Here is a 23804-nt window from a genome sequence, read left to right on the forward strand (position 1 = left end):
GTAGTATAGTGGTTAGTATCCCCGCCTGTCACGCGGGAGACCGGGGTTCGATTCCCCGCCGGGGAGGCACATCCGATTTTTAATTGCTGCTCTATCACTCGCCGAACTTAGTGTAGGTCGTTTGCGGCTACTAGCACCATATCTCTCGCACACAGGCACCTGTCTACAGCGCATCCTCGGTAGTATAGTGGTTAGTATCCCCGCCTGTCACGCGGGAGACCGGGGTTCGATTCCCCGCCGGGGAGATGCGATTTTTATCGCACAACCCTGTTCGAGTGTTGCGCGTATGTGGGTCGTAAGAGCATTAACTTTGCGATCGTGGAGTGTAGTTGGCACAAAATCTTAAAAAATGCTACAACTTAGGAAGTGGTTCTCGCATTCTTCACATTTCAGAACTGCGGGGTATGCTGTTAACGCTGTATCAAAGCACCCCAGCCGACGCTGTGGGCGTAATAATCGAGCTCGGCACAGTCCGCAAAAGAAATAATTTTAGCAGAGCGTGGTTTCGATCCACGGACCTCTGGGTTATGGGCCCAGCACGCTTCCACTGCGCCACTCTGCTGCCTGGGGTTGCGCCGGCTCTTCGCCACGTGACGTGGGACACTTGGAAAGTGTTGTCTGTGTCGCTTTCACACGCCTGTATTTAATTGCGTATCATCTCCTACAGCTCTCAGCTTGACTTGTCTCGACTTTGCTCGACTGACGCTACGCTGACGCTTGCAGGCAGCGATATTTACCACGATCGACTCGACATGCAGCTGCGAGATGCACAGGAGCAACAAAGCACTCCACGGTGCGGCGACATACGAAATCCACTGCCCAGCTACGCGTCGGCAACTAACAAAACGCCGACCCTGCCAGGATTCGAACCTGGAATCTTCTGATCCGTAGTCAGACGCGTTATCCGTTGCGCCACAGGGCCAGTGGCAGCATTTCTTTCTACGAGACAAGTGCAATTCGCTAAGAAACGTGTTCTCCATGGCTGAGCAAGCTCCCAAGGAAGGTACCTTTCGTGCAGCTGCGTGGCCGCAGTGCGCCTGCAGAGCTTAGAGGTTGCCACGCATCTGCTCTCGCTGTTCGACAGGTAGCAGAAGGCAAGGCGCGCGTTTTCCCACGTTTTCTCGACGACGAGAGCCGGTTGATGTGCATGTAAGCGTAGCATATGAAACAAGAATAGCACGAAGCATTGGTAGTCAGGTGCCAAAGTCGCAGTATGGCATCAGGTGGCGATCGTATGTTTCTGTGGCCACCACTGGTTTGCAGCAAAGTGAATACCGCTAACTGAAAGCACTCTGTTGTAGCCCCAGTGGCGCAATTGGTTAGCGCACGGTACTTATAAGGCAGTAGCCGTGAGCAATGCCGGGGTTGTGAGTTCGAGCCTCACCTGGGGCATACTTTTATTTCTTAGCAGCTGTCTCTGACAGCAACAGGAGGCTAGGTTTGAGATGTATCAGCTATTTGAGTAACATAATTGTGCATTCGAGACGCTAGCTGCGTCTTCCTCGGTAGTATAGTGGTTAGTATCCCCGCCTGTCACGCGGGAGACCGGGGTTCGATTCCCCGCCGGGGAGGCACATCCGATTTTTAATTGCTGCTCTATCACTCGCCGAACTTAGTGTAGGTCGTTTGCGGCTACTAGCACCATATCTCTCGCACACAGGCACCTGTCTACAGCGCATCCTCGGTAGTATAGTGGTTAGTATCCCCGCCTGTCACGCGGGAGACCGGGGTTCGATTCCCCGCCGGGGAGATGCGATTTTTATCTCACAACCCTGTTCGAGTGTTGCGCGTATGTGGGTCGTAAGAGCATTAACTTTGCGATCGTGGAGTGTAGTTGGCGCAAAATCTTAAAAAATGCTACAACTTAGGAAGTGGTTCTCGCATTCTTCACATTTCAGAACTGCGGGGTATGCTGTTAACGCTGTATCAAAGCACCCCAGCCGACGCTGTGGGCGTAATAATCGAGCTCGGCACAGTCCGCAAAAGAAATAATTTTAGCAGAGCGTGGTTTCGATCCACGGACCTCTGGGTTATGGGCCCAGCACGCTTCCACTGCGCCACTCTGCTGCCTGGGGTTGCGCCGGCTCTTCGCCACGTGACGTGGGACACTTGGAAAGTGTTGTCTGCGTCGCTTTCACACGCCTGTATTTAATTGCGTATCATCTCCTACAGCTCTCAGCTTGACTTGTCTCGACTTTGCTCGACTGACGCTACGCTGACGCTTGCAGGCAGCGATATTTACCACGATCGACTCGACATGCAGCTGCGAGATGCACAGGAGCAACAAAGCACTCCACGGTGCGGCGACATACGAAATCCACTGCCCAGCTACGCGTCGGCAACTAACAAAACGCCGACCCTGCCAGGATTCGAACCTGGAATCTTCTGATCCGTAGTCAGACGCGTTATCCGTTGCGCCACAGGGCCAGTGGCAGCATTTCTTTCTACGAGACAAGTGCAATTCGCTAAGAAACGTGTTCTCCATGGCTGAGCAAGCTCCCAAGGAAGGTACCTTTCGTGCAGCTGCGTGGCCGCAGTGCGCCTGCAGAGCTTAGAGGTTGCCACGCATCTGCTCTCGCTGTTCGACAGGTAGCAGAAGGCAAGGCGCGCGTTTTCCCACGTTTTCTCGACGACGAGAGCCGGTTGATGTGCATGTAAGCGTAGCATATGAAACAAGAATAGCACGAAGCATTGGTAGTCAGGTGCCAAAGTCGCAGTATGGCATCAGGTGGCGATCGTATGTTTCTGTGGCCACCACTGGTTTGCAGCAAAGTGAATACCGCTAACTGAAAGCACTGTGTTGTAGCCCCAGTGGCGCAATTGGTTAGCGCACGGTACTTATAAGGCAGTAGCCGTGAGCAATGCCGGGGTTGTGAGTTCGAGCCTCACCTGGGGCATACTTTTATTTCTTAGCAGCTGTCTCTGACAGCAACAGGAGGCTAGGTTTGAGATGTATCAGCTATTTGAGTAACATAATTGTGCATTCGAGACCCTAGCTGCGTCTTCCTCGGTAGTATAGTGGTTAGTATCCCCGCCTGTCACGCGGGAGACCGGGGTTCGATTCCCCGCCGGGGAGACACATCCGATTTTTAATTGCTGCTCTATCACTCGCCGAACTTAGTGTAGGTCGTTTGCGGCTACTAGCACCATATCTCTCGCACACAGGCACCTGTCTACAGCGCATCCTCGGTAGTATAGTGGTTAGTATCCCCGCCTGTCACGCGGGAGACCGGGGTTCGATTCCCCGCCGGGGAGATGCGATTTTTATCGCACAACCCTGTTCGAGTGTTGCGCGTATGTGGGTCGTAAGAGCATTAACTTTGCGATCGTGGAGTGTAGTTGGCACAAAATCTTAAAAAATGCTACAACTTAGGAAGTGGTTCTCGCATTCTTCACATTTCAGAACTGCGGGGTATGCTGTTAACGCTGTATCAAAGCACCCCAGCCGACGCTGTGGGCGTAATAATCGAGCTCGGCACAGTCCGCAAAAGAAATAATTTTAGCAGAGCGTGGTTTCGATCCACGGACCTCTGGGTTATGGGCCCAGCACGCTTCCACTGCGCCACTCTGCTGCCTGGGGTTGCGCCGGCTCTTCGCCACGTGACGTGGGACACTTGGAAAGTGTTGTCTGTGTCGCTTTCACACGCCTGTATTTAATTGCGTATCATCTCCTACAGCTCTCAGCTTGACTTGTCTCGACTTTGCTCGACTGACGCTACGCTGACGCTTGCAGGCAGCGATATTTACCACGATCGACTCGACATGCAGCTGCGAGATGCACAGGAGCAACAAAGCACTCCACGGTGCGGCGACATACGAAATCCACTGCCCAGCTACGCGTCGGCAACTAACAAAACGCCGACCCTGCCAGGATTCGAACCTGGAATCTTCTGATCCGTAGTCAGACGCGTTATCCGTTGCGCCACAGGGCCAGTGGCAGCATTTCTTTCTACGAGACAAGTGCAATTCGCTAAGAAACGTGTTCTCCATGGCTGAGCAAGCTCCCAAGGAAGGTACCTTTCGTGCAGCTGCGTGGCCGCAGTGCGCCTGCAGAGCTTAGAGGTTGCCACGCATCTGCTCTCGCTGTTCGACAGGTAGCAGAAGGCAAGGCGCGCGTTTTCCCACGTTTTCTCGACGACGAGAGCCGGTTGATGTGCATGTAAGCGTAGCATATGAAACAAGAATAGCACGAAGCATTGGTAGTCAGGTGCCAAAGTCGCAGTATGGCATCAGGTGGCGATCGTATGTTTCTGTGGCCACCACTGGTTTGCAGCAAAGTGAATACCGCTAACTGAAAGCACTGTGTTGTAGCCCCAGTGGCGCAATTGGTTAGCGCACGGTACTTATAAGGCAGTAGCCGTGAGCAATGCCGGGGTTGTGAGTTCGAGCCTCACCTGGGGCATACTTTTATTTCTTAGCAGCTGTCTCTGACAGCAACAGGAGGCTAGGTTTGAGATGTATCAGCTATTTGAGTAACATAATTGTGCATTCGAGACGCTAGCTGCGTCTTCCTCGGTAGTATAGTGGTTAGTATCCCCGCCTGTCACGCGGGAGACCGGGGTTCGATTCCCCGCCGGGGAGGCACATCCGATTTTTAATTGCTGCTCTATCACTCGCCGAACTTAGTGTAGGTCGTTTGCGGCTACTAGCACCATATCTCTCGCACACAGGCACCTGTCTACAGCGCATCCTCGGTAGTATAGTGGTTAGTATCCCCGCCTGTCACGCGGGAGACCGGGGTTCGATTCCCCGCCGGGGAGATGCGATTTTTATCGCACAACCCTGTTCGAGTGTTGCGCGTATGTGGGTCGTAAGAGCATTAACTTTGCGATCGTGGAGTGTAGTTGGCACAAAATCTTAAAAAATGCTACAACTTAGGAAGTGGTTCTCGCATTCTTCACATTTCAGAACTGCGGGGTATGCTGTTAACGCTGTATCAAAGCACCCCAGCCGACGCTGTGGGCGTAATAATCGAGCTCGGCACAGTCCGCAAAAGAAATAATTTTAGCAGAGCGTGGTTTCGATCCACGGACCTCTGGGTTATGGGCCCAGCACGCTTCCACTGCGCCACTCTGCTGCCTGGGGTTGCGCCGGCTCTTCGCCACGTGACGTGGGACACTTGGAAAGTGTTGTCTGTGTCGCTTTCACACGCCTGTATTTAATTGCGTATCATCTCCTACAGCTCTCAGCTTGACTTGTCTCGACTTTGCTCGACTGACGCTACGCTGACGCTTGCAGGCAGCGATATTTACCACGATCGACTCGACATGCAGCTGCGAGATGCACAGGAGCAACAAAGCACTCCACGGTGCGGCGACATACGAAATCCACTGCCCAGCTACGCGTCGGCAACTAACAAAACGCCGACCCTGCCAGGATTCGAACCTGGAATCTTCTGATCCGTAGTCAGACGCGTTATCCGTTGCGCCACAGGGCCAGTGGCAGCATTTCTTTCTACGAGACAAGTGCAATTCGCTAAGAAACGTGTTCTCCATGGCTGAGCAAGCTCCCAAGGAAGGTACCTTTCGTGCAGCTGCGTGGCCGCAGTGCGCCTGCAGAGCTTAGAGGTTGCCACGCATCTGCTCTCGCTGTTCGACAGGTAGCAGAAGGCAAGGCGCGCGTTTTCCCACGTTTTCTCGACGACGAGAGCCGGTTGATGTGCATGTAAGCGTAGCATATGAAACAAGAATAGCACGAAGCATTGGTAGTCAGGTGCCAAAGTCGCAGTATGGCATCAGGTGGCGATCGTATGTTTCTGTGGCCACCACTGGTTTGCAGCAAAGTGAATACCGCTAACTGAAAGCACTGTGTTGTAGCCCCAGTGGCGCAATTGGTTAGCGCACGGTACTTATAAGGCAGTAGCCGTGAGCAATGCCGGGGTTGTGAGTTCGAGCCTCACCTGGGGCATACTTTTATTTCTTAGCAGCTGTCTCTGACAGCAACAGGAGGCTAGGTTTGAGATGTATCAGCTATTTGAGTAACATAATTGTGCATTCGAGACGCTAGCTGCGTCTTCCTCGGTAGTATAGTGGTTAGTATCCCCGCCTGTCACGCGGGAGACCGGGGTTCGATTCCCCGCCGGGGAGGCACATCCGATTTTTAATTGCTGCTCTATCACTCGCCGAACTTAGTGTAGGTCGTTTGCGGCTACTAGCACCATATCTCTCGCACACAGGCACCTGTCTACAGCGCATCCTCGGTAGTATAGTGGTTAGTATCCCCGCCTGTCACGCGGGAGACCGGGGTTCGATTCCCCGCCGGGGAGATGCGATTTTTATCGCACAACCCTGTTCGAGTGTTGCGCGTATGTGGGTCGTAAGAGCATTAACTTTGCGATCGTGGAGTGTAGTTGGCACAAAATCTTAAAAAATGCTACAACTTAGGAAGTGGTTCTCGCATTCTTCACATTTCAGAACTGCGGGGTATGCTGTTAACGCTGTATCAAAGCACCCCAGCCGACGCTGTGGGCGTAATAATCGAGCTCGGCACAGTCCGCAAAAGAAATAATTTTAGCAGAGCGTGGTTTCGATCCACGGACCTCTGGGTTATGGGCCCAGCACGCTTCCACTGCGCCACTCTGCTGCCTGGGGTTGCGCCGGCTCTTCGCCACGTGACGTGGGACACTTGGAAAGTGTTGTCTGTGTCGCTTTCACACGCCTGTATTTAATTGCGTATCATCTCCTACAGCTCTCAGCTTGACTTGTCTCGACTTTGCTCGACTGACGCTACGCTGACGCTTGCAGGCAGCGATATTTACCACGATCGACTCGACATGCAGCTGCGAGATGCACAGGAGCAACAAAGCACTCCACGGTGCGGCGACATACGAAATCCACTGCCCAGCTACGCGTCGGCAACTAACAAAACGCCGACCCTGCCAGGATTCGAACCTGGAATCTTCTGATCCGTAGTCAGACGCGTTATCCGTTGCGCCACAGGGCCAGTGGCAGCATTTCTTTCTACGAGACAAGTGCAATTCGCTAAGAAACGTGTTCTCCATGGCTGAGCAAGCTCCCAAGGAAGGTACCTTTCGTGCAGCTGCGTGGCCGCAGTGCGCCTGCAGAGCTTAGAGGTTGCCACGCATCTGCTCTCGCTGTTCGACAGGTAGCAGAAGGCAAGGCGCGCGTTTTCCCACGTTTTCTCGACGACGAGAGCCGGTTGATGTGCATGTAAGCGTAGCATATGAAACAAGAATAGCACGAAGCATTGGTAGTCAGGTGCCAAAGTCGCAGTATGGCATCAGGTGGCGATCGTATGTTTCTGTGGCCACCACTGGTTTGCAGCAAAGTGAATACCGCTAACTGAAAGCACTGTGTTGTAGCCCCAGTGGCGCAATTGGTTAGCGCACGGTACTTATAATGCAGTAGCCGTGAGCAATGCCGGGGTTGTGAGTTCGAGCCTCACCTGGGGCATACTTTTATTTCTTAGCAGCTGTCTCTGACAGCAACAGGAGGCTAGGTTTGAGATGTATCAGCTATTTGAGTAACATAATTGTGCATTCGAGACGCTAGCTGCGTCTTCCTCGGTAGTATAGTGGTTAGTATCCCCGCCTGTCACGCGGGAGACCGGGGTTCGATTCCCCGCCGGGGAGGCACATCCGATTTTTAATTGCTGCTCTATCACTCGCCGAACTTAGTGTAGGTCGTTTGCGGCTACTAGCACCATATCTCTCGCACACAGGCACCTGTCTACAGCGCATCCTCGGTAGTATAGTGGTTAGTATCCCCGCCTGTCACGCGGGAGACCGGGGTTCGATTCCCCGCCGGGGAGATGCGATTTTTATCTCACAACCCTGTTCGAGTGTTGCGCGTATGTGGGTCGTAAGAGCATTAACATTGCGATCGTGGAGTGTAGTTGGCACAAAATCTTAAAAAATGCTACAACTTAGGAAGTGGTTCTCGCATTCTTCACATTTCAGAACTGCGGGGTATGCTGTTAACGCTGTATCAAAGCACCCCAGCCGACGCTGTGGGCGTAATAATCGAGCTCGGCACAGTCCGCAAAAGAAATAATTTTAGCAGAGCGTGGTTTCGATCCACGGACCTCTGGGTTATGGGCCCAGCACGCTTCCACTGCGCCACTCTGCTGCCTGGGGTTGCGCCGGCTCTTCGCCACGTGACGTGGGACACTTGGAAAGTGTTGTCTGTGTCGCTTTCACACGCCTGTATTTAATTGCGTATCATCTCCTACAGCTCTCAGCTTGACTTGTCTCGACTTTGCTCGACTGACGCTACGCTGACGCTTGCAGGCAGCGATATTTACCACGATCGACTCGACATGCAGCTGCGAGATGCACAGGAGCAACAAAGCACTCCACGGTGCGGCGACATACGAAATCCACTGCCCAGCTACGCGTCGGCAACTAACAAAACGCCGACCCTGCCAGGATTCGAACCTGGAATCTTCTGATCCGTAGTCAGACGCGTTATCCGTTGCGCCACAGGGCCAGTGGCAGCATTTCTTTCTACGAGACAAGTGCAATTCGCTAAGAAACGTGTTCTCCATGGCTGAGCAAGCTCCCAAGGAAGGTACCTTTCGTGCAGCTGCGTGGCCGCAGTGCGCCTGCAGAGCTTAGAGGTTGCCACGCATCTGCTCTCGCTGTTCGACAGGTAGCAGAAGGCAAGGCGCGCGTTTTCCCACGTTTTCTCGACGACGAGAGCCGGTTGATGTGCATGTAAGCGTAGCATATGAAACAAGAATAGCACGAAGCATTGGTAGTCAGGTGCCAAAGTCGCAGTATGGCATCAGGTGGCGATCGTATGTTTCTGTGGCCACCACTGGTTTGCAGCAAAGTGAATACCGCTAACTGAAAGCACTGTGTTGTAGCCCCAGTGGCGCAATTGGTTAGCGCACGGTACTTATAAGGCAGTAGCCGTGAGCAATGCCGGGGTTGTGAGTTCGAGCCTCACCTGGGGCATACTTTTATTTCTTAGCAGCTGTCTCTGACAGCAACAGGAGGCTAGGTTTGAGATGTATCAGCTATTTGAGTAACATAATTGTGCATTCGAGACGCTAGCTGCGTCTTCCTCGGTAGTATAGTGGTTAGTATCCCCGCCTGTCACGCGGGAGACCGGGGTTCGATTCCCCGCCGGGGAGGCACATCCGATTTTTAATTGCTGCTCTATCACTCGCCGAACTTAGTGTAGGTCGTTTGCGGCTACTAGCACCATATCTCTCGCACACAGGCACCTGTCTACAGCGCATCCTCGGTAGTATAGTGGTTAGTATCCCCGCCTGTCACGCGGGAGACCGGGGTTCGATTCCCCGCCGGGGAGATGCGATTTTTATCGCACAACCCTGTTCGAGTGTTGCGCGTATGTGGGTCGTAAGAGCATTAACTTTGCGATCGTGGAGTGTAGTTGGCACAAAATCTTAAAAAATGCTACAACTTAGGAAGTGGTTCTCGCATTCTTCACATTTCAGAACTGCGGGGTATGCTGTTAACGCTGTATCAAAGCACCCCAGCCGACGCTGTGGGCGTAATAATCGAGCTCGGCACAGTCCGCAAAAGAAATAATTTTAGCAGAGCGTGGTTTCGATCCACGGACCTCTGGGTTATGGGCCCAGCACGCTTCCACTGCGCCACTCTGCTGCCTGGGGTTGCGCCGGCTCTTCGCCACGTGACGTGGGACACTTGGAAAGTGTTGTCTGTGTCGCTTTCACACGCCTGTATTTAATTGCGTATCATCTCCTACAGCTCTCAGCTTGACTTGTCTCGACTTTGCTCGACTGACGCTACGCTGACGCTTGCAGGCAGCGATATTTACCACGATCGACTCGACATGCAGCTGCGAGATGCACAGGAGCAACAAAGCACTCCACGGTGCGGCGACATACGAAATCCACTGCCCAGCTACGCGTCGGCAACTAACAAAACGCCGACCCTGCCAGGATTCGAACCTGGAATCTTCTGATCCGTAGTCAGACGCGTTATCCGTTGCGCCACAGGGCCAGTGGCAGCATTTCTTTCTACGAGACAAGTGCAATTCGCTAAGAAACGTGTTCTCCATGGCTGAGCAAGCTCCCAAGGAAGGTACCTTTCGTGCAGCTGCGTGGCCGCAGTGCGCCTGCAGAGCTTAGAGGTTGCCACGCATCTGCTCTCGCTGTTCGACAGGTAGCAGAAGGCAAGGCGCGCGTTTTCCCACGTTTTCTCGACGACGAGAGCCGGTTGATGTGCATGTAAGCGTAGCATATGAAACAAGAATAGCACGAAGCATTGGTAGTCAGGTGCCAAAGTCGCAGTATGGCATCAGGTGGCGATCGTATGTTTCTGTGGCCACCACTGGTTTGCAGCAAAGTGAATACCGCTAACTGAAAGCACTGTGTTGTAGCCCCAGTGGCGCAATTGGTTAGCGCACGGTACTTATAATGCAGTAGCCGTGAGCAATGCCGGGGTTGTGAGTTCGAGCCTCACCTGGGGCATACTTTTATTTCTTAGCAGCTGTCTCTGACAGCAACAGGAGGCTAGGTTTGAGATGTATCAGCTATTTGAGTAACATAATTGTGCATTCGAGACGCTAGCTGCGTCTTCCTCGGTAGTATAGTGGTTAGTATCCCCGCCTGTCACGCGGGAGACCGGGGTTCGATTCCCCGCCGGGGAGGCACATCCGATTTTTAATTGCTGCTCTATCACTCGCCGAACTTAGTGTAGGTCGTTTGCGGCTACTAGCACCATATCTCTCGCACACAGGCACCTGTCTACAGCGCATCCTCGGTAGTATAGTGGTTAGTATCCCCGCCTGTCACGCGGGAGACCGGGGTTCGATTCCCCGCCGGGGAGATGCGATTTTTATCTCACAACCCTGTTCGAGTGTTGCGCGTATGTGGGTCGTAAGAGCATTAACATTGCGATCGTGGAGTGTAGTTGGCGCAAAATCTTAAAAAATGCTACAACTTAGGAAGTGGTTCTCGCATTCTTCACATTTCAGAACTGCGGGGTATGCTGTTAACGCTGTATCAAAGCACCCCAGCCGACGCTGTGGGCGTAATAATCGAGCTCGGCACAGTCCGCAAAAGAAATAATTTTAGCAGAGCGTGGTTTCGATCCACGGACCTCTGGGTTATGGGCCCAGCACGCTTCCACTGCGCCACTCTGCTGCCTGGGGTTGCGCCGGCTCTTCGCCACGTGACGTGGGACACTTGGAAAGTGTTGTCTGCGTCGCTTTCACACGCCTGTATTTAATTGCGTATCATCTCCTACAGCTCTCAGCTTGACTTGTCTCGACTTTGCTCGACTGACGCTACGCTGACGCTTGCAGGCAGCGATATTTACCACGATCGACTCGACATGCAGCTGCGAGATGCACAGGAGCAACAAAGCACTCCACGGTGCGGCGACATACGAAATCCACTGCCCAGCTACGCGTCGGCAACTAACAAAACGCCGACCCTGCCAGGATTCGAACCTGGAATCTTCTGATCCGTAGTCAGACGCGTTATCCGTTGCGCCACAGGGCCAGTGGCAGCATTTCTTTCTACGAGACAAGTGCAATTCGCTAAGAAACGTGTTCTCCATGGCTGAGCAAGCTCCCAAGGAAGGTACCTTTCGTGCAGCTGCGTGGCCGCAGTGCGCCTGCAGAGCTTAGAGGTTGCCACGCATCTGCTCTCGCTGTTCGACAGGTAGCAGAAGGCAAGGCGCGCGTTTTCCCACGTTTTCTCGACGACGAGAGCCGGTTGATGTGCATGTAAGCGTAGCATATGAAACAAGAATAGCACGAAGCATTGGTAGTCAGGTGCCAAAGTCGCAGTATGGCATCAGGTGGCGATCGTATGTTTCTGTGGCCACCACTGGTTTGCAGCAAAGTGAATACCGCTAACTGAAAGCACTGTGTTGTAGCCCCAGTGGCGCAATTGGTTAGCGCACGGTACTTATAAGGCAGTAGCCGTGAGCAATGCCGGGGTTGTGAGTTCGAGCCTCACCTGGGGCATACTTTTATTTCTTAGCAGCTGTCTCTGACAGCAACAGGAGGCTAGGTTTGAGATGTATCAGCTATTTGAGTAACATAATTGTGCATTCGAGACCCTAGCTGCGTCTTCCTCGGTAGTATAGTGGTTAGTATCCCCGCCTGTCACGCGGGAGACCGGGGTTCGATTCCCCGCCGGGGAGACACATCCGATTTTTAATTGCTGCTCTATCACTCGCCGAACTTAGTGTAGGTCGTTTGCGGCTACTAGCACCATATCTCTCGCACACAGGCACCTGTCTACAGCGCATCCTCGGTAGTATAGTGGTTAGTATCCCCGCCTGTCACGCGGGAGACCGGGGTTCGATTCCCCGCCGGGGAGATGCGATTTTTATCGCACAACCCTGTTCGAGTGTTGCGCGTATGTGGGTCGTAAGAGCATTAACTTTGCGATCGTGGAGTGTAGTTGGCACAAAATCTTAAAAAATGCTACAACTTAGGAAGTGGTTCTCGCATTCTTCACATTTCAGAACTGCGGGGTATGCTGTTAACGCTGTATCAAAGCACCCCAGCCGACGCTGTGGGCGTAATAATCGAGCTCGGCACAGTCCGCAAAAGAAATAATTTTAGCAGAGCGTGGTTTCGATCCACGGACCTCTGGGTTATGGGCCCAGCACGCTTCCACTGCGCCACTCTGCTGCCTGGGGTTGCGCCGGCTCTTCGCCACGTGACGTGGGACACTTGGAAAGTGTTGTCTGTGTCGCTTTCACACGCCTGTATTTAATTGCGTATCATCTCCTACAGCTCTCAGCTTGACTTGTCTCGACTTTGCTCGACTGACGCTACGCTGACGCTTGCAGGCAGCGATATTTACCACGATCGACTCGACATGCAGCTGCGAGATGCACAGGAGCAACAAAGCACTCCACGGTGCGGCGACATACGAAATCCACTGCCCAGCTACGCGTCGGCAACTAACAAAACGCCGACCCTGCCAGGATTCGAACCTGGAATCTTCTGATCCGTAGTCAGACGCGTTATCCGTTGCGCCACAGGGCCAGTGGCAGCATTTCTTTCTACGAGACAAGTGCAATTCGCTAAGAAACGTGTTCTCCATGGCTGAGCAAGCTCCCAAGGAAGGTACCTTTCGTGCAGCTGCGTGGCCGCAGTGCGCCTGCAGAGCTTAGAGGTTGCCACGCATCTGCTCTCGCTGTTCGACAGGTAGCAGAAGGCAAGGCGCGCGTTTTCCCACGTTTTCTCGACGACGAGAGCCGGTTGATGTGCATGTAAGCGTAGCATATGAAACAAGAATAGCACGAAGCATTGGTAGTCAGGTGCCAAAGTCGCAGTATGGCATCAGGTGGCGATCGTATGTTTCTGTGGCCACCACTGGTTTGCAGCAAAGTGAATACCGCTAACTGAAAGCACTGTGTTGTAGCCCCAGTGGCGCAATTGGTTAGCGCACGGTACTTATAATGCAGTAGCCGTGAGCAATGCCGGGGTTGTGAGTTCGAGCCTCACCTGGGGCATACTTTTATTTCTTAGCAGCTGTCTCTGACAGCAACAGGAGGCTAGGTTTGAGATGTATCAGCTATTTGAGTAACATAATTGTGCATTCGAGACGCTAGCTGCGTCTTCCTCGGTAGTATAGTGGTTAGTATCCCCGCCTGTCACGCGGGAGACCGGGGTTCGATTCCCCGCCGGGGAGGCACATCCGATTTTTAATTGCTGCTCTATCACTCGCCGAACTTAGTGTAGGTCGTTTGCGGCTACTAGCACCATATCTCTCGCACACAGGCACCTGTCTACAGCGCATCCTCGGTAGTATAGTGGTTAGTATCCCCGCCTGTCACGCGGGAGACCGGGGTTCGATTCCCCGCCGGGGAGATGCGATTTTTATCTCACAACCCTGTTCGAGTGTTGCGCGTATGTGGGTCGTAAGAGCATTAACATTGCGATCGTGGAGTGTAGTTGGCGCAAAATCTTAAAAAATGCTACAACTTAGGAAGTGGTTCTCGCATTCTTCACATTTCAGAACTGCGGGGTATGCTGTTAACGCTGTATCAAAGCACCCCAGCCGACGCTGTGGGCGTAATAATCGAGCTCGGCACAGTCCGCAAAAGAAATAATTTTAGCAGAGCGTGGTTTCGATCCACGGACCTCTGGGTTATGGGCCCAGCACGCTTCCACTGCGCCACTCTGCTGCCTGGGGTTGCGCCGGCTCTTCGCCACGTGACGTGGGACACTTGGAAAGTGTTGTCTGCGTCGCTTTCACACGCCTGTATTTAATTGCGTATCATCTCCTACAGCTCTCAGCTTGACTTGTCTCGACTTTGCTCGACTGACGCTACGCTGACGCTTGCAGGCAGCGATATTTACCACGATCGACTCGACATGCAGCTGCGAGATGCACAGGAGCAACAAAGCACTCCACGGTGCGGCGACATACGAAATCCACTGCCCAGCTACGCGTCGGCAACTAACAAAACGCCGACCCTGCCAGGATTCGAACCTGGAATCTTCTGATCCGTAGTCAGACGCGTTATCCGTTGCGCCACAGGGCCAGTGGCAGCATTTCTTTCTACGAGACAAGTGCAATTCGCTAAGAAACGTGTTCTCCATGGCTGAGCAAGCTCCCAAGGAAGGTACCTTTCGTGCAGCTGCGTGGCCGCAGTGCGCCTGCAGAGCTTAGAGGTTGCCACGCATCTGCTCTCGCTGTTCGACAGGTAACAGAAGGCAAGGCGCGCGTTTTCCCACGTTTTCTCGACGACGAGAGCCGGTTGATGTGCATGTAAGCGTAGCATATGAAACAAGAATAGCACGAAGCATTGGTAGTCAGGTGCCAAAGTCGCAGTATGGCATCAGGTGGCGATCGTATGTTTCTGTGGCCACCACTGGTTTGCAGCAAAGTGAATACCGCTAACTGAAAGCACTGTGTTGTAGCCCCAGTGGCGCAATTGGTTAGCGCACGGTACTTATAAGGCAGTAGCCGTGAGCAATGCCGGGGTTGTGAGTTCGAGCCTCACCTGGGGCATACTTTTATTTCTTAGCAGCTGTCTCTGACAGCAACAGGAGGCTAGGTTTGAGATGTATCAGCTATTTGAGTAACATAATTGTGCATTCGAGACGCTAGCTGCGTCTTCCTCGGTAGTATAGTGGTTAGTATCCCCGCCTGTCACGCGGGAGACCGGGGTTCGATTCCCCGCCGGGGAGGCACATCCGATTTTTAATTGCTGCTCTATCACTCGCCGAACTTAGTGTAGGTCGTTTGCGGCTACTAGCACCATATCTCTCGCACACAGGCACCTGTCTACAGCGCATCCTCGGTAGTATAGTGGTTAGTATCCCCGCCTGTCACGCGGGAGACCGGGGTTCGATTCCCCGCCGGGGAGATGCGATTTTTATCTCACAACCCTGTTCGAGTGTTGCGCGTATGTGGGTCGTAAGAGCATTAACATTGCGATCGTGGAGTGTAGTTGGCGCAAAATCTTAAAAAATGCTACAACTTAGGAAGTGGTTCTCGCATTCTTCACATTTCAGAACTGCGGGGTATGCTGTTAACGCTGTATCAAAGCACCCCAGCCGACGCTGTGGGCGTAATAATCGAGCTCGGCACAGTCCGCAAAAGAAATAATTTTAGCAGAGCGTGGTTTCGATCCACGGACCTCTGGGTTATGGGCCCAGCACGCTTCCACTGCGCCACTCTGCTGCCTGGGGTTGCGCCGGCTCTTCGCCACGTGACGTGGGACACTTGGAAAGTGTTGTCTGTGTCGCTTTCACACGCCTGTATTTAATTGCGTATCATCTCCTACAGCTCTCAGCTTGACTTGTCTCGACTTTGCTCGACTGACGCTACGCTGACGCTTGCAGGCAGCGATATTTACCACGATCGACTCGACATGCAGCTGCGAGATGCACAGGAGCAACAAAGCACTCCACGGTGCGGCGACATACGAAATCCACTGCCCAGCTACGCGTCGGCAACTAACAAAACGCCGACCCTGCCAGGATTCGAACCTGGAATCTTCTGATCCGTAGTCAGACGCGTTATCCGTTGCGCCACAGGGCCAGTGGCAGCATTTCTTTCTACGAGACAAGTGCAATTCGCTAAGAAACGTGTTCTCCATGGCTGAGCAAGCTCCCAAGGAAGGTACCTTTCGTGCAGCTGCGTGGCCGCAGTGCGCCTGCAGAGCTTAGAGGTTGCCACGCATCTGCTCTCGCTGTTCGACAGGTAGCAGAAGGCAAGGCGCGCGTTTTCCCACGTTTTCTCGACGACGAGAGCCGGTTGATGTGCATGTAAGCGTAGCATATGAAACAAGAATAGCACGAAGCATTGGTAGTCAGGTGCCAAAGTCGCAGTATGGCATCAGGTGGCGATCGTATGTTTCTGTGGCCACCACTGGTTTGCAGCAAAGTGAATACCGCTAACTGAAAGCACTCTGTTGTAGCCCCAGTGGCGCAATTGGTTAGCGCACGGTACTTATAAGGCAGTAGCCGTGAGCAATGCCGGGGTTGTGAGTTCGAGCCTCACCTGGGGCATACTTTTACTTCTTAGCAGCTGTCTCTGACAGCAACAGGAGGCTAGGTTTGAGATGTATCAGCTATTTGAGTAACATAATTGTGCATTCGAGACGCTAGCTGCGTCTTCCTCGGTAGTATAGTGGTTAGTATCCCCGCCTGTCACGCGGGAGACCGGGGTTCGATTCCCCGCCGGGGAGGCACATCCGATTTTTAATTGCTGCTCTATCACTCGCCGAACTTAGTGTAGGTCGTTTGCGGCTACTAGCACCATATCTCTCGCACACAGGCACCTGTCTACAGCGCATCCTCGGTAGTATAGTGGTTAGTATCCCCGCCTGTCACGCGGGAGACCGGGGTTCGATTCCCCGCCGGGGAGATGCGATTTTTATCTCACAACCCTGTTCGAGTGTTGCGCGTATGTGGGTCGTAAGAGCATTAACTTTGCGATCGTGGAGTGTAGTTGGCGCAAAATCTTAAAAAATGCTACAACTTAGGAAGTGGTTCTCGCATTCTTCACATTTCAGAACTGCGGGGTATGCTGTTAACGCTGTATCAAAGCACCCCAGCCGACGCTGTGGGCGTAATAATCGAGCTCGGCACAGTCCGCAAAAGAAATAATTTTAGCAGAGCGTGGTTTCGATCCACGGACCTCTGGGTTATGGGCCCAGCACGCTTCCACTGCGCCACTCTGCTGCCTGGGGTTGCGCCGGCTCTTCGCCACGTGACGTGGGACACTTGGAAAGTGTTGTCTGCGTCGCTTTCACACGCCTGTATTTAATTGCGTATCATCTCCTACAGCTCTCAGCTTGACTTGTCTCGACTTTGCTCGACTGACGCTACGCTGACGCTTGCAGGCAGCGATATTTACCACGATCGACTCGACATGCAGCTGCGAGATGCACAGGAGCAACAAAGCACTCCACGGTGCGGCGACATACGAAATCCACTGCCCAGCTACGCGTCGGCAACTAACAAAACGCCGACCCTGCCAGGATTCGAACCTGGAATCTTCTGATCCGTAGTCAGACGCGTTATCCGTTGCGCCACAGGGCCAGTGGCAGCATTTCTTTCTACGAGACAAGTGCAATTCGCTAAGAAACGTGTTCTCCATGGCTGAGCAAGCTCCCAAGGAAGGTACCTTTCGTGCAGCTGCGTGGCCGCAGTGCGCCTGCAGAGCTTAGAGGTTGCCACGCATCTGCTCTCGCTGTTCGACAGGTAACAGAAGGCAAGGCACGCGTTTTCCCACGTTTTCTCGACGACGAGAGCCGGTTGATGTGCATGTAAGCGTAGCATATGAAACAAGAATAGCACGAAGCATTGGTAGTCAGGTGCCAAAGTCGCAGTATGGCATCAGGTGGCGATCGTATGTTTCTGTGGCCACCACTGGTTTGCAGCAAAGTGAATACCGCTAACTGAAAGCACTGTGTTGTAGCCCCAGTGGCGCAATTGGTTAGCGCACGGTACTTATAAGGCAGTAGCCGTGAGCAATGCCGGGGTTGTGAGTTCGAGCCTCACCTGGGGCATACTTTTATTTCTTAGCAGCTGTCTCTGACAGCAACAGGAGGCTAGGTTTGAGATGTATCAGCTATTTGAGTAACATAATTGTGCATTCGAGACGCTAGCTGCGTCTTCCTCGGTAGTATAGTGGTTAGTATCCCCGCCTGTCACGCGGGAGACCGGGGTTCGATTCCCCGCCGGGGAGGCACATCCGATTTTTAATTGCTGCTCTATCACTCGCCGAACTTAGTGTAGGTCGTTTGCGGCTACTAGCACCATATCTCTCGCACACAGGCACCTGTCTACAGCGCATCCTCGGTAGTATAGTGGTTAGTATCCCCGCCTGTCACGCGGGAGACCGGGGTTCGATTCCCCGCCGGGGAGATGCGATTTTTATCTCACAACCCTGTTCGAGTGTTGCGCGTATGTGGGTCGTAAGAGCATTAACTTTGCGATCGTGGAGTGTAGTTGGCGCAAAATCTTAAAAAATGCTACAACTTAGGAAGTGGTTCTCGCATTCTTCACATTTCAGAACTGCGGGGTATGCTGTTAACGCTGTATCAAAGCACCCCAGCCGACGCTGTGGGCGTAATAATCGAGCTCGGCACAGTCCGCAAAAGAAATAATTTTAGCAGAGCGTGGTTTCGATCCACGGACCTCTGGGTTATGGGCCCAGCACGCTTCCACTGCGCCACTCTGCTGCCTGGGGTTGCGCCGGCTCTTCGCCACGTGACGTGGGACACTTGGAAAGTGTTGTCTGTGTCGCTTTCACACGCCTGTATTTAATTGCGTATCATCTCCTACAGCTCTCAGCTTGACTTGTCTCGACTTTGCTCGACTGACGCTACGCTGACGCTTGCAGGCAGCGATATTTACCACGATCGACTCGACATGCAGCTGCGAGATGCACAGGAGCAACAAAGCACTCCACGGTGCGGCGACATACGAAATCCACTGCCCAGCTACGCGTCGGCAACTAACAAAACGCCGACCCTGCCAGGATTCGAACCTGGAATCTTCTGATCCGTAGTCAGACGCGTTATCCGTTGCGCCACAGGGCCAGTGGCAGCATTTCTTTCTACGAGACAAGTGCAATTCGCTAAGAAACGTGTTCTCCATGGCTGAGCAAGCTCCCAAGGAAGGTACCTTTCGTGCAGCTGCGTGGCCGCAGTGCGCCTGCAGAGCTTAGAGGTTGCCACGCATCTGCTCTCGCTGTTCGACAGGTAGCAGAAGGCAAGGCGCGCGTTTTCCCACGTTTTCTCGACGACGAGAGCCGGTTGATGTGCATGTAAGCGTAGCATATGAAACAAGAATAGCACGAAGCATTGGTAGTCAGGTGCCAAAGTCGCAGTATGGCATCAGGTGGCGATCGTATGTTTCTGTGGCCACCACTGGTTTGCAGCAAAGTGAATACCGCTAACTGAAAGCACTCTGTTGTAGCCCCAGTGGCGCAATTGGTTAGCGCACGGTACTTATAAGGCAGTAGCCGTGAGCAATGCCGGGGTTGTGAGTTCGAGCCTCACCTGGGGCATACTTTTACTTCTTAGCAGCTGTCTCTGACAGCAACAGGAGGCTAGGTTTGAGATGTATCAGCTATTTGAGTAACATAATTGTGCATTCGAGACGCTAGCTGCGTCTTCCTCGGTAGTATAGTGGTTAGTATCCCCGCCTGTCACGCGGGAGACCGGGGTTCGATTCCCCGCCGGGGAGGCACATCCGATTTTTAATTGCTGCTCTATCACTCGCCGAACTTAGTGTAGGTCGTTTGCGGCTACTAGCACCATATCTCTCGCACACAGGCACCTGTCTACAGCGCATCCTCGGTAGTATAGTGGTTAGTATCCCCGCCTGTCACGCGGGAGACCGGGGTTCGATTCCCCGCCGGGGAGATGCGATTTTTATCTCACAACCCTGTTCGAGTGTTGCGCGTATGTGGGTCGTAAGAGCATTAACTTTGCGATCGTGGAGTGTAGTTGGCGCAAAATCTTAAAAAATGCTACAACTTAGGAAGTGGTTCTCGCATTCTTCACATTTCAGAACTGCGGGGTATGCTGTTAACGCTGTATCAAAGCACCCCAGCCGACGCTGTGGGCGTAATAATCGAGCTCGGCACAGTCCGCAAAAGAAATAATTTTAGCAGAGCGTGGTTTCGATCCACGGACCTCTGGGTTATGGGCCCAGCACGCTTCCACTGCGCCACTCTGCTGCCTGGGGTTGCGCCGGCTCTTCGCCACGTGACGTGGGACACTTGGAAAGTGTTGTCTGCGTCGCTTTCACACGCCTGTATTTAATTGCGTATCATCTCCTACAGCTCTCAGCTTGACTTGTCTCGACTTTGCTCGACTGACGCTACGCTGACGCTTGCAGGCAGCGATATTTACCACGATCGACTCGACATGCAGCTGCGAGATGCACAGGAGCAACAAAGCACTCCACGGTGCGGCGACATACGAAATCCACTGCCCAGCTACGCGTCGGCAACTAACAAAACGCCGACCCTGCCAGGATTCGAACCTGGAATCTTCTGATCCGTAGTCAGACGCGTTATCCGTTGCGCCACAGGGCCAGTGGCAGCATTTCTTTCTACGAGACAAGTGCAATTCGCTAAGAAACGTGTTCTCCATGGCTGAGCAAGCTCCCAAGGAAGGTACCTTTCGTGCAGCTGCGTGGCCGCAGTGCGCCTGCAGAGCTTAGAGGTTGCCACGCATCTGCTCTCGCTGTTCGACAGGTAGCAGAAGGCAAGGCGCGCGTTTTCCCACGTTTTCTCGACGACGAGAGCCGGTTGATGTGCATGTAAGCGTAGCATATGAAACAAGAATAGCACGAAGCATTGGTAGTCAGGTGCCAAAGTCGCAGTATGGCATCAGGTGGCGATCGTATGTTTCTGTGGCCACCACTGGTTTGCAGCAAAGTGAATACCGCTAACTGAAAGCACTGTGTTGTAGCCCCAGTGGCGCAATTGGTTAGCGCACGGTACTTATAAGGCAGTAGCCGTGAGCAATGCCGGGGTTGTGAGTTCGAGCCTCACCTGGGGCATACTTTTATTTCTTAGCAGCTGTCTCTGACAGCAACAGGAGGCTAGGTTTGAGATGTATCAGCTATTTGAGTAACATAATTGTGCATTCGAGACGCTAGCTGCGTCTTCCTCGGTAGTATAGTGGTTAGTATCCCCGCCTGTCACGCGGGAGACCGGGGTTCGATTCCCCGCCGGGGAGGCACATCCGATTTTTAATTGCTGCTCTATCACTCGCCGAACTTAGTGTAGGTCGTTTGCGGCTACTAGCACCATATCTCTCGCACACAGGCACCTGTCTACAGCGCATCCTCGGTAGTATAGTGGTTAGTATCCCCGCCTGTCACGCGGGAGACCGGGGTTCGATTCCCCGCCGGGGAGATGCGATTTTTATCGCACAACCCTGTTCGAGTGTTGCGCGTATGTGGGTCGTAAGAGCATTAACTTTGCGATCGTGGAGTGTAGTTGGCACAAAATCTTAAAAAATGCTACAACTTAGGAAGTGGTTCTCGCATTCTTCACATTTCAGAACTGCGGGGTATGCTGTTAACGCTGTATCAAAGCACCCCAGCCGACGCTGTGGGCGTAATAATCGAGCTCGGCACAGTCCGCAAAAGAAATAATTTTAGCAGAGCGTGGTTTCGATCCACGGACCTCTGGGTTATGGGCCCAGCACGCTTCCACTGCGCCACTCTGCTGCCTGGGGTTGCGCCGGCTCTTCGCCACGTGACGTGGGACACTTGGAAAGTGTTGTCTGCGTCGCTTTCACACGCCTGTATTTAATTGCGTATCATCTCCTACAGCTCTCAGCTTGACTTGTCTCGACTTTGCTCGACTGACGCTACGCTGACGCTTGCAGGCAGCGATATTTACCACGATCGACTCGACATGCAGCTGCGAGATGCACAGGAGCAACAAAGCACTCCACGGTGCGGCGACATACGAAATCCACTGCCCAGCTACGCGTCGGCAACTAACAAAACGCCGACCCTGCCAGGATTCGAACCTGGAATCTTCTGATCCGTAGTCAGACGCGTTATCCGTTGCGCCACAGGGCCAGTGGCAGCATTTCTTTCTACGAGACAAGTGCAATTCGCTAAGAAACGTGTTCTCCATGGCTGAGCAAGCTCCCAAGGAAGGTACCTTTCGTGCAGCTGCGTGGCCGCAGTGCGCCTGCAGAGCTTAGAGGTTGCCACGCATCTGCTCTCGCTGTTCGACAGGTAGCAGAAGGCAAGGCGCGCGTTTTCCCACGTTTTCTCGACGACGAGAGCCGGTTGATGTGCATGTAAGCGTAGCATATGAAACAAGAATAGCACGAAGCATTGGTAGTCAGGTGCCAAAGTCGCAGTATGGCATCAGGTGGCGATCGTATGTTTCTGTGGCCACCACTGGTTTGCAGCAAAGTGAATACCGCTAACTGAAAGCACTGTGTTGTAGCCCCAGTGGCGCAATTGGTTAGCGCACGGTACTTATAAGGCAGTAGCCGTGAGCAATGCCGGGGTTGTGAGTTCGAGCCTCACCTGGGGCATACTTTTATTTCTTAGCAGCTGTCTCTGACAGCAACAGGAGGCTAGGTTTGAGATGTATCAGCTATTTGAGTAACATAATTGTGCATTCGAGACGCTAGCTGCGTCTTCCTCGGTAGTATAGTGGTTAGTATCCCCGCCTGTCACGCGGGAGACCGGGGTTCGATTCCCCGCCGGGGAGGCACATCCGATTTTTAATTGCTGCTCTATCACTCGCCGAACTTAGTGTAGGTCGTTTGCGGCTACTAGCACCATATCTCTCGCACACAGGCACCTGTCTACAGCGCATCCTCGGTAGTATAGTGGTTAGTATCCCCGCCTGTCACGCGGGAGACCGGGGTTCGATTCCCCGCCGGGGAGATGCGATTTTTATCGCACAACCCTGTTCGAGTGTTGCGCGTATGTGGGTCGTAAGAGCATTAACTTTGCGATCGTGGAGTGTAGTTGGCACAAAATCTTAAAAAATGCTACAACTTAGGAAGTGGTTCTCGCATTCTTCACATTTCAGAACTGCGGGGTATGCTGTTAACGCTGTATCAAAGCACCCCAGCCGACGCTGTGGGCGTAATAATCGAGCTCGGCACAGTCCGCAAAAGAAATAATTTTAGCAGAGCGTGGTTTCGATCCACGGACCTCTGGGTTATGGGCCCAGCACGCTTCCACTGCGCCACTCTGCTGCCTGGGGTTGCGCCGGCTCTTCGCCACGTGACGTGGGACACTTGGAAAGTGTTGGCTGCGTCGCTTTCACACGCCTGTATTTAATTGCGTATCATCTCCTACAGCTCTCAGCTTGACTTGTCTCGACTTTGCTCGACTGACGCTACGCTGACGCTTGCAGGCAGCGATATTTACCACGATCGACTCGACATGCAGCTGCGAGATGCACAGGAGCAACAAAGCACTCCACGGTGCGGCGACATACGAAATCCACTGCCCAGCTACGCGTCGGCAACTAACAAAACGCCGACCCTGCCAGGATTCGAACCTGGAATCTTCTGATCCGTAGTCAGACGCGTTATCCGTTGCGCCACAGGGCCAGTGGCAGCATTTCTTTCTACGAGACAAGTGCAATTCGCTAAGAAACGTGTTCTCCATGGCTGAGCAAGCTCCCAAGGAAGGTACCTTTCGTGCAGCTGCGTGGCCGCAGTGCGCCTGCAGAGCTTAGAGGTTGCCACGCATCTGCTCTCGCTGTTCGACAGGTAGCAGAAGGCAAGGCGCGCGTTTTCCCACGTTTTCTCGACGACGAGAGCCGGTTGATGTGCATGTAAGCGTAGCATATGAAACAAGAATAGCACGAAGCATTGGTAGTCAGGTGCCAAAGTCGCAGTATGGCATCAGGTGGCG

General features: G+C 53.2%; 78 non-coding genes across 78 annotated transcripts; 46 read left to right on the top strand and 32 right to left on the bottom strand.

The window, feature by feature from the left end:
• The first annotated feature begins 173 nt into the window (after positions 1-173).
• Positions 174-245, top strand: Trnad-guc. The gene has a single exon. It is a non-coding gene; the product is annotated as a tRNA-Asp (tRNA).
• A 245-nt stretch (positions 246-490) lies between these two features.
• Trnam-cau lies at positions 491-562 on the bottom strand. The gene has a single exon. It is a non-coding gene; the product is annotated as a tRNA-Met (tRNA).
• Positions 563-849: 287 nt separating this feature from the next.
• Trnar-acg lies at positions 850-922 on the bottom strand. Its single transcript has one exon. It is a non-coding gene; the product is annotated as a tRNA-Arg (tRNA).
• Positions 923-1300: 378 nt separating this feature from the next.
• Trnai-uau lies at positions 1301-1392 on the top strand. The gene is given in 2 exon segments: positions 1301-1338; positions 1357-1392. It is a non-coding gene; the product is annotated as a tRNA-Ile (tRNA).
• A 107-nt stretch (positions 1393-1499) lies between these two features.
• Trnad-guc lies at positions 1500-1571 on the top strand. The gene has a single exon. It is a non-coding gene; the product is annotated as a tRNA-Asp (tRNA).
• A 107-nt stretch (positions 1572-1678) lies between these two features.
• Trnad-guc lies at positions 1679-1750 on the top strand. Its single transcript has one exon. It is a non-coding gene; the product is annotated as a tRNA-Asp (tRNA).
• Positions 1751-1995: 245 nt separating this feature from the next.
• Trnam-cau lies at positions 1996-2067 on the bottom strand. Its single transcript has one exon. It is a non-coding gene; the product is annotated as a tRNA-Met (tRNA).
• A 287-nt stretch (positions 2068-2354) lies between these two features.
• Trnar-acg lies at positions 2355-2427 on the bottom strand. Its single transcript has one exon. It is a non-coding gene; the product is annotated as a tRNA-Arg (tRNA).
• A 378-nt stretch (positions 2428-2805) lies between these two features.
• On the top strand, positions 2806-2897 carry Trnai-uau. Its single transcript is given in 2 exon segments — positions 2806-2843; positions 2862-2897. It is a non-coding gene; the product is annotated as a tRNA-Ile (tRNA).
• Positions 2898-3004: 107 nt separating this feature from the next.
• On the top strand, positions 3005-3076 carry Trnad-guc. The gene has a single exon. It is a non-coding gene; the product is annotated as a tRNA-Asp (tRNA).
• Positions 3077-3183: 107 nt separating this feature from the next.
• Positions 3184-3255, top strand: Trnad-guc. The gene has a single exon. It is a non-coding gene; the product is annotated as a tRNA-Asp (tRNA).
• Positions 3256-3500: 245 nt separating this feature from the next.
• Positions 3501-3572, bottom strand: Trnam-cau. Its single transcript has one exon. It is a non-coding gene; the product is annotated as a tRNA-Met (tRNA).
• Positions 3573-3859: 287 nt separating this feature from the next.
• On the bottom strand, positions 3860-3932 carry Trnar-acg. Its single transcript has one exon. It is a non-coding gene; the product is annotated as a tRNA-Arg (tRNA).
• Positions 3933-4310: 378 nt separating this feature from the next.
• Trnai-uau lies at positions 4311-4402 on the top strand. The gene is given in 2 exon segments: positions 4311-4348; positions 4367-4402. It is a non-coding gene; the product is annotated as a tRNA-Ile (tRNA).
• A 107-nt stretch (positions 4403-4509) lies between these two features.
• Trnad-guc lies at positions 4510-4581 on the top strand. Its single transcript has one exon. It is a non-coding gene; the product is annotated as a tRNA-Asp (tRNA).
• A 107-nt stretch (positions 4582-4688) lies between these two features.
• Trnad-guc lies at positions 4689-4760 on the top strand. Its single transcript has one exon. It is a non-coding gene; the product is annotated as a tRNA-Asp (tRNA).
• Positions 4761-5005: 245 nt separating this feature from the next.
• On the bottom strand, positions 5006-5077 carry Trnam-cau. Its single transcript has one exon. It is a non-coding gene; the product is annotated as a tRNA-Met (tRNA).
• A 287-nt stretch (positions 5078-5364) lies between these two features.
• Trnar-acg lies at positions 5365-5437 on the bottom strand. The gene has a single exon. It is a non-coding gene; the product is annotated as a tRNA-Arg (tRNA).
• A 378-nt stretch (positions 5438-5815) lies between these two features.
• Positions 5816-5907, top strand: Trnai-uau. The gene is given in 2 exon segments: positions 5816-5853; positions 5872-5907. It is a non-coding gene; the product is annotated as a tRNA-Ile (tRNA).
• Positions 5908-6014: 107 nt separating this feature from the next.
• Trnad-guc lies at positions 6015-6086 on the top strand. The gene has a single exon. It is a non-coding gene; the product is annotated as a tRNA-Asp (tRNA).
• A 107-nt stretch (positions 6087-6193) lies between these two features.
• On the top strand, positions 6194-6265 carry Trnad-guc. The gene has a single exon. It is a non-coding gene; the product is annotated as a tRNA-Asp (tRNA).
• Positions 6266-6510: 245 nt separating this feature from the next.
• Positions 6511-6582, bottom strand: Trnam-cau. The gene has a single exon. It is a non-coding gene; the product is annotated as a tRNA-Met (tRNA).
• Positions 6583-6869: 287 nt separating this feature from the next.
• Positions 6870-6942, bottom strand: Trnar-acg. The gene has a single exon. It is a non-coding gene; the product is annotated as a tRNA-Arg (tRNA).
• Positions 6943-7320: 378 nt separating this feature from the next.
• On the top strand, positions 7321-7412 carry Trnai-uau. The gene is given in 2 exon segments: positions 7321-7358; positions 7377-7412. It is a non-coding gene; the product is annotated as a tRNA-Ile (tRNA).
• Positions 7413-7519: 107 nt separating this feature from the next.
• On the top strand, positions 7520-7591 carry Trnad-guc. Its single transcript has one exon. It is a non-coding gene; the product is annotated as a tRNA-Asp (tRNA).
• A 107-nt stretch (positions 7592-7698) lies between these two features.
• Trnad-guc lies at positions 7699-7770 on the top strand. The gene has a single exon. It is a non-coding gene; the product is annotated as a tRNA-Asp (tRNA).
• A 245-nt stretch (positions 7771-8015) lies between these two features.
• Positions 8016-8087, bottom strand: Trnam-cau. The gene has a single exon. It is a non-coding gene; the product is annotated as a tRNA-Met (tRNA).
• A 287-nt stretch (positions 8088-8374) lies between these two features.
• Trnar-acg lies at positions 8375-8447 on the bottom strand. Its single transcript has one exon. It is a non-coding gene; the product is annotated as a tRNA-Arg (tRNA).
• Positions 8448-8825: 378 nt separating this feature from the next.
• On the top strand, positions 8826-8917 carry Trnai-uau. The gene is given in 2 exon segments: positions 8826-8863; positions 8882-8917. It is a non-coding gene; the product is annotated as a tRNA-Ile (tRNA).
• A 107-nt stretch (positions 8918-9024) lies between these two features.
• Positions 9025-9096, top strand: Trnad-guc. Its single transcript has one exon. It is a non-coding gene; the product is annotated as a tRNA-Asp (tRNA).
• A 107-nt stretch (positions 9097-9203) lies between these two features.
• Positions 9204-9275, top strand: Trnad-guc. The gene has a single exon. It is a non-coding gene; the product is annotated as a tRNA-Asp (tRNA).
• Positions 9276-9520: 245 nt separating this feature from the next.
• On the bottom strand, positions 9521-9592 carry Trnam-cau. The gene has a single exon. It is a non-coding gene; the product is annotated as a tRNA-Met (tRNA).
• A 287-nt stretch (positions 9593-9879) lies between these two features.
• On the bottom strand, positions 9880-9952 carry Trnar-acg. The gene has a single exon. It is a non-coding gene; the product is annotated as a tRNA-Arg (tRNA).
• Positions 9953-10330: 378 nt separating this feature from the next.
• On the top strand, positions 10331-10422 carry Trnai-uau. Its single transcript is given in 2 exon segments — positions 10331-10368; positions 10387-10422. It is a non-coding gene; the product is annotated as a tRNA-Ile (tRNA).
• Positions 10423-10529: 107 nt separating this feature from the next.
• Trnad-guc lies at positions 10530-10601 on the top strand. Its single transcript has one exon. It is a non-coding gene; the product is annotated as a tRNA-Asp (tRNA).
• A 107-nt stretch (positions 10602-10708) lies between these two features.
• Trnad-guc lies at positions 10709-10780 on the top strand. Its single transcript has one exon. It is a non-coding gene; the product is annotated as a tRNA-Asp (tRNA).
• A 245-nt stretch (positions 10781-11025) lies between these two features.
• On the bottom strand, positions 11026-11097 carry Trnam-cau. Its single transcript has one exon. It is a non-coding gene; the product is annotated as a tRNA-Met (tRNA).
• A 287-nt stretch (positions 11098-11384) lies between these two features.
• Trnar-acg lies at positions 11385-11457 on the bottom strand. The gene has a single exon. It is a non-coding gene; the product is annotated as a tRNA-Arg (tRNA).
• Positions 11458-11835: 378 nt separating this feature from the next.
• Trnai-uau lies at positions 11836-11927 on the top strand. Its single transcript is given in 2 exon segments — positions 11836-11873; positions 11892-11927. It is a non-coding gene; the product is annotated as a tRNA-Ile (tRNA).
• A 107-nt stretch (positions 11928-12034) lies between these two features.
• On the top strand, positions 12035-12106 carry Trnad-guc. Its single transcript has one exon. It is a non-coding gene; the product is annotated as a tRNA-Asp (tRNA).
• A 107-nt stretch (positions 12107-12213) lies between these two features.
• Trnad-guc lies at positions 12214-12285 on the top strand. The gene has a single exon. It is a non-coding gene; the product is annotated as a tRNA-Asp (tRNA).
• Positions 12286-12530: 245 nt separating this feature from the next.
• Positions 12531-12602, bottom strand: Trnam-cau. The gene has a single exon. It is a non-coding gene; the product is annotated as a tRNA-Met (tRNA).
• A 287-nt stretch (positions 12603-12889) lies between these two features.
• Positions 12890-12962, bottom strand: Trnar-acg. Its single transcript has one exon. It is a non-coding gene; the product is annotated as a tRNA-Arg (tRNA).
• A 378-nt stretch (positions 12963-13340) lies between these two features.
• On the top strand, positions 13341-13432 carry Trnai-uau. Its single transcript is given in 2 exon segments — positions 13341-13378; positions 13397-13432. It is a non-coding gene; the product is annotated as a tRNA-Ile (tRNA).
• A 107-nt stretch (positions 13433-13539) lies between these two features.
• Positions 13540-13611, top strand: Trnad-guc. Its single transcript has one exon. It is a non-coding gene; the product is annotated as a tRNA-Asp (tRNA).
• Positions 13612-13718: 107 nt separating this feature from the next.
• Positions 13719-13790, top strand: Trnad-guc. Its single transcript has one exon. It is a non-coding gene; the product is annotated as a tRNA-Asp (tRNA).
• Positions 13791-14035: 245 nt separating this feature from the next.
• On the bottom strand, positions 14036-14107 carry Trnam-cau. The gene has a single exon. It is a non-coding gene; the product is annotated as a tRNA-Met (tRNA).
• Positions 14108-14394: 287 nt separating this feature from the next.
• Positions 14395-14467, bottom strand: Trnar-acg. The gene has a single exon. It is a non-coding gene; the product is annotated as a tRNA-Arg (tRNA).
• Positions 14468-14845: 378 nt separating this feature from the next.
• Positions 14846-14937, top strand: Trnai-uau. Its single transcript is given in 2 exon segments — positions 14846-14883; positions 14902-14937. It is a non-coding gene; the product is annotated as a tRNA-Ile (tRNA).
• A 107-nt stretch (positions 14938-15044) lies between these two features.
• Positions 15045-15116, top strand: Trnad-guc. The gene has a single exon. It is a non-coding gene; the product is annotated as a tRNA-Asp (tRNA).
• A 107-nt stretch (positions 15117-15223) lies between these two features.
• Trnad-guc lies at positions 15224-15295 on the top strand. The gene has a single exon. It is a non-coding gene; the product is annotated as a tRNA-Asp (tRNA).
• A 245-nt stretch (positions 15296-15540) lies between these two features.
• Positions 15541-15612, bottom strand: Trnam-cau. The gene has a single exon. It is a non-coding gene; the product is annotated as a tRNA-Met (tRNA).
• A 287-nt stretch (positions 15613-15899) lies between these two features.
• On the bottom strand, positions 15900-15972 carry Trnar-acg. The gene has a single exon. It is a non-coding gene; the product is annotated as a tRNA-Arg (tRNA).
• Positions 15973-16350: 378 nt separating this feature from the next.
• Trnai-uau lies at positions 16351-16442 on the top strand. The gene is given in 2 exon segments: positions 16351-16388; positions 16407-16442. It is a non-coding gene; the product is annotated as a tRNA-Ile (tRNA).
• A 107-nt stretch (positions 16443-16549) lies between these two features.
• Positions 16550-16621, top strand: Trnad-guc. The gene has a single exon. It is a non-coding gene; the product is annotated as a tRNA-Asp (tRNA).
• Positions 16622-16728: 107 nt separating this feature from the next.
• On the top strand, positions 16729-16800 carry Trnad-guc. The gene has a single exon. It is a non-coding gene; the product is annotated as a tRNA-Asp (tRNA).
• Positions 16801-17045: 245 nt separating this feature from the next.
• Trnam-cau lies at positions 17046-17117 on the bottom strand. The gene has a single exon. It is a non-coding gene; the product is annotated as a tRNA-Met (tRNA).
• Positions 17118-17404: 287 nt separating this feature from the next.
• Positions 17405-17477, bottom strand: Trnar-acg. Its single transcript has one exon. It is a non-coding gene; the product is annotated as a tRNA-Arg (tRNA).
• A 378-nt stretch (positions 17478-17855) lies between these two features.
• Trnai-uau lies at positions 17856-17947 on the top strand. The gene is given in 2 exon segments: positions 17856-17893; positions 17912-17947. It is a non-coding gene; the product is annotated as a tRNA-Ile (tRNA).
• Positions 17948-18054: 107 nt separating this feature from the next.
• Positions 18055-18126, top strand: Trnad-guc. The gene has a single exon. It is a non-coding gene; the product is annotated as a tRNA-Asp (tRNA).
• Positions 18127-18233: 107 nt separating this feature from the next.
• Positions 18234-18305, top strand: Trnad-guc. The gene has a single exon. It is a non-coding gene; the product is annotated as a tRNA-Asp (tRNA).
• A 245-nt stretch (positions 18306-18550) lies between these two features.
• Positions 18551-18622, bottom strand: Trnam-cau. The gene has a single exon. It is a non-coding gene; the product is annotated as a tRNA-Met (tRNA).
• A 287-nt stretch (positions 18623-18909) lies between these two features.
• On the bottom strand, positions 18910-18982 carry Trnar-acg. The gene has a single exon. It is a non-coding gene; the product is annotated as a tRNA-Arg (tRNA).
• Positions 18983-19360: 378 nt separating this feature from the next.
• On the top strand, positions 19361-19452 carry Trnai-uau. Its single transcript is given in 2 exon segments — positions 19361-19398; positions 19417-19452. It is a non-coding gene; the product is annotated as a tRNA-Ile (tRNA).
• Positions 19453-19559: 107 nt separating this feature from the next.
• On the top strand, positions 19560-19631 carry Trnad-guc. Its single transcript has one exon. It is a non-coding gene; the product is annotated as a tRNA-Asp (tRNA).
• A 107-nt stretch (positions 19632-19738) lies between these two features.
• On the top strand, positions 19739-19810 carry Trnad-guc. Its single transcript has one exon. It is a non-coding gene; the product is annotated as a tRNA-Asp (tRNA).
• Positions 19811-20055: 245 nt separating this feature from the next.
• Positions 20056-20127, bottom strand: Trnam-cau. The gene has a single exon. It is a non-coding gene; the product is annotated as a tRNA-Met (tRNA).
• A 287-nt stretch (positions 20128-20414) lies between these two features.
• On the bottom strand, positions 20415-20487 carry Trnar-acg. The gene has a single exon. It is a non-coding gene; the product is annotated as a tRNA-Arg (tRNA).
• A 378-nt stretch (positions 20488-20865) lies between these two features.
• Positions 20866-20957, top strand: Trnai-uau. The gene is given in 2 exon segments: positions 20866-20903; positions 20922-20957. It is a non-coding gene; the product is annotated as a tRNA-Ile (tRNA).
• Positions 20958-21064: 107 nt separating this feature from the next.
• On the top strand, positions 21065-21136 carry Trnad-guc. The gene has a single exon. It is a non-coding gene; the product is annotated as a tRNA-Asp (tRNA).
• A 107-nt stretch (positions 21137-21243) lies between these two features.
• On the top strand, positions 21244-21315 carry Trnad-guc. The gene has a single exon. It is a non-coding gene; the product is annotated as a tRNA-Asp (tRNA).
• A 245-nt stretch (positions 21316-21560) lies between these two features.
• Positions 21561-21632, bottom strand: Trnam-cau. Its single transcript has one exon. It is a non-coding gene; the product is annotated as a tRNA-Met (tRNA).
• Positions 21633-21919: 287 nt separating this feature from the next.
• Positions 21920-21992, bottom strand: Trnar-acg. The gene has a single exon. It is a non-coding gene; the product is annotated as a tRNA-Arg (tRNA).
• Positions 21993-22370: 378 nt separating this feature from the next.
• Positions 22371-22462, top strand: Trnai-uau. Its single transcript is given in 2 exon segments — positions 22371-22408; positions 22427-22462. It is a non-coding gene; the product is annotated as a tRNA-Ile (tRNA).
• Positions 22463-22569: 107 nt separating this feature from the next.
• On the top strand, positions 22570-22641 carry Trnad-guc. Its single transcript has one exon. It is a non-coding gene; the product is annotated as a tRNA-Asp (tRNA).
• A 107-nt stretch (positions 22642-22748) lies between these two features.
• Trnad-guc lies at positions 22749-22820 on the top strand. The gene has a single exon. It is a non-coding gene; the product is annotated as a tRNA-Asp (tRNA).
• Positions 22821-23065: 245 nt separating this feature from the next.
• On the bottom strand, positions 23066-23137 carry Trnam-cau. The gene has a single exon. It is a non-coding gene; the product is annotated as a tRNA-Met (tRNA).
• Positions 23138-23424: 287 nt separating this feature from the next.
• On the bottom strand, positions 23425-23497 carry Trnar-acg. The gene has a single exon. It is a non-coding gene; the product is annotated as a tRNA-Arg (tRNA).
• Between the last annotated feature and the right edge of the window lie 307 nt (positions 23498-23804).

This window comes from Schistocerca piceifrons, unplaced genomic scaffold (genome assembly GCF_021461385.2).
Source record: "Schistocerca piceifrons isolate TAMUIC-IGC-003096 unplaced genomic scaffold, iqSchPice1.1 HiC_scaffold_1574, whole genome shotgun sequence".
Lineage (NCBI taxonomy): Eukaryota > Metazoa > Arthropoda > Insecta > Orthoptera > Acrididae > Schistocerca > Schistocerca piceifrons.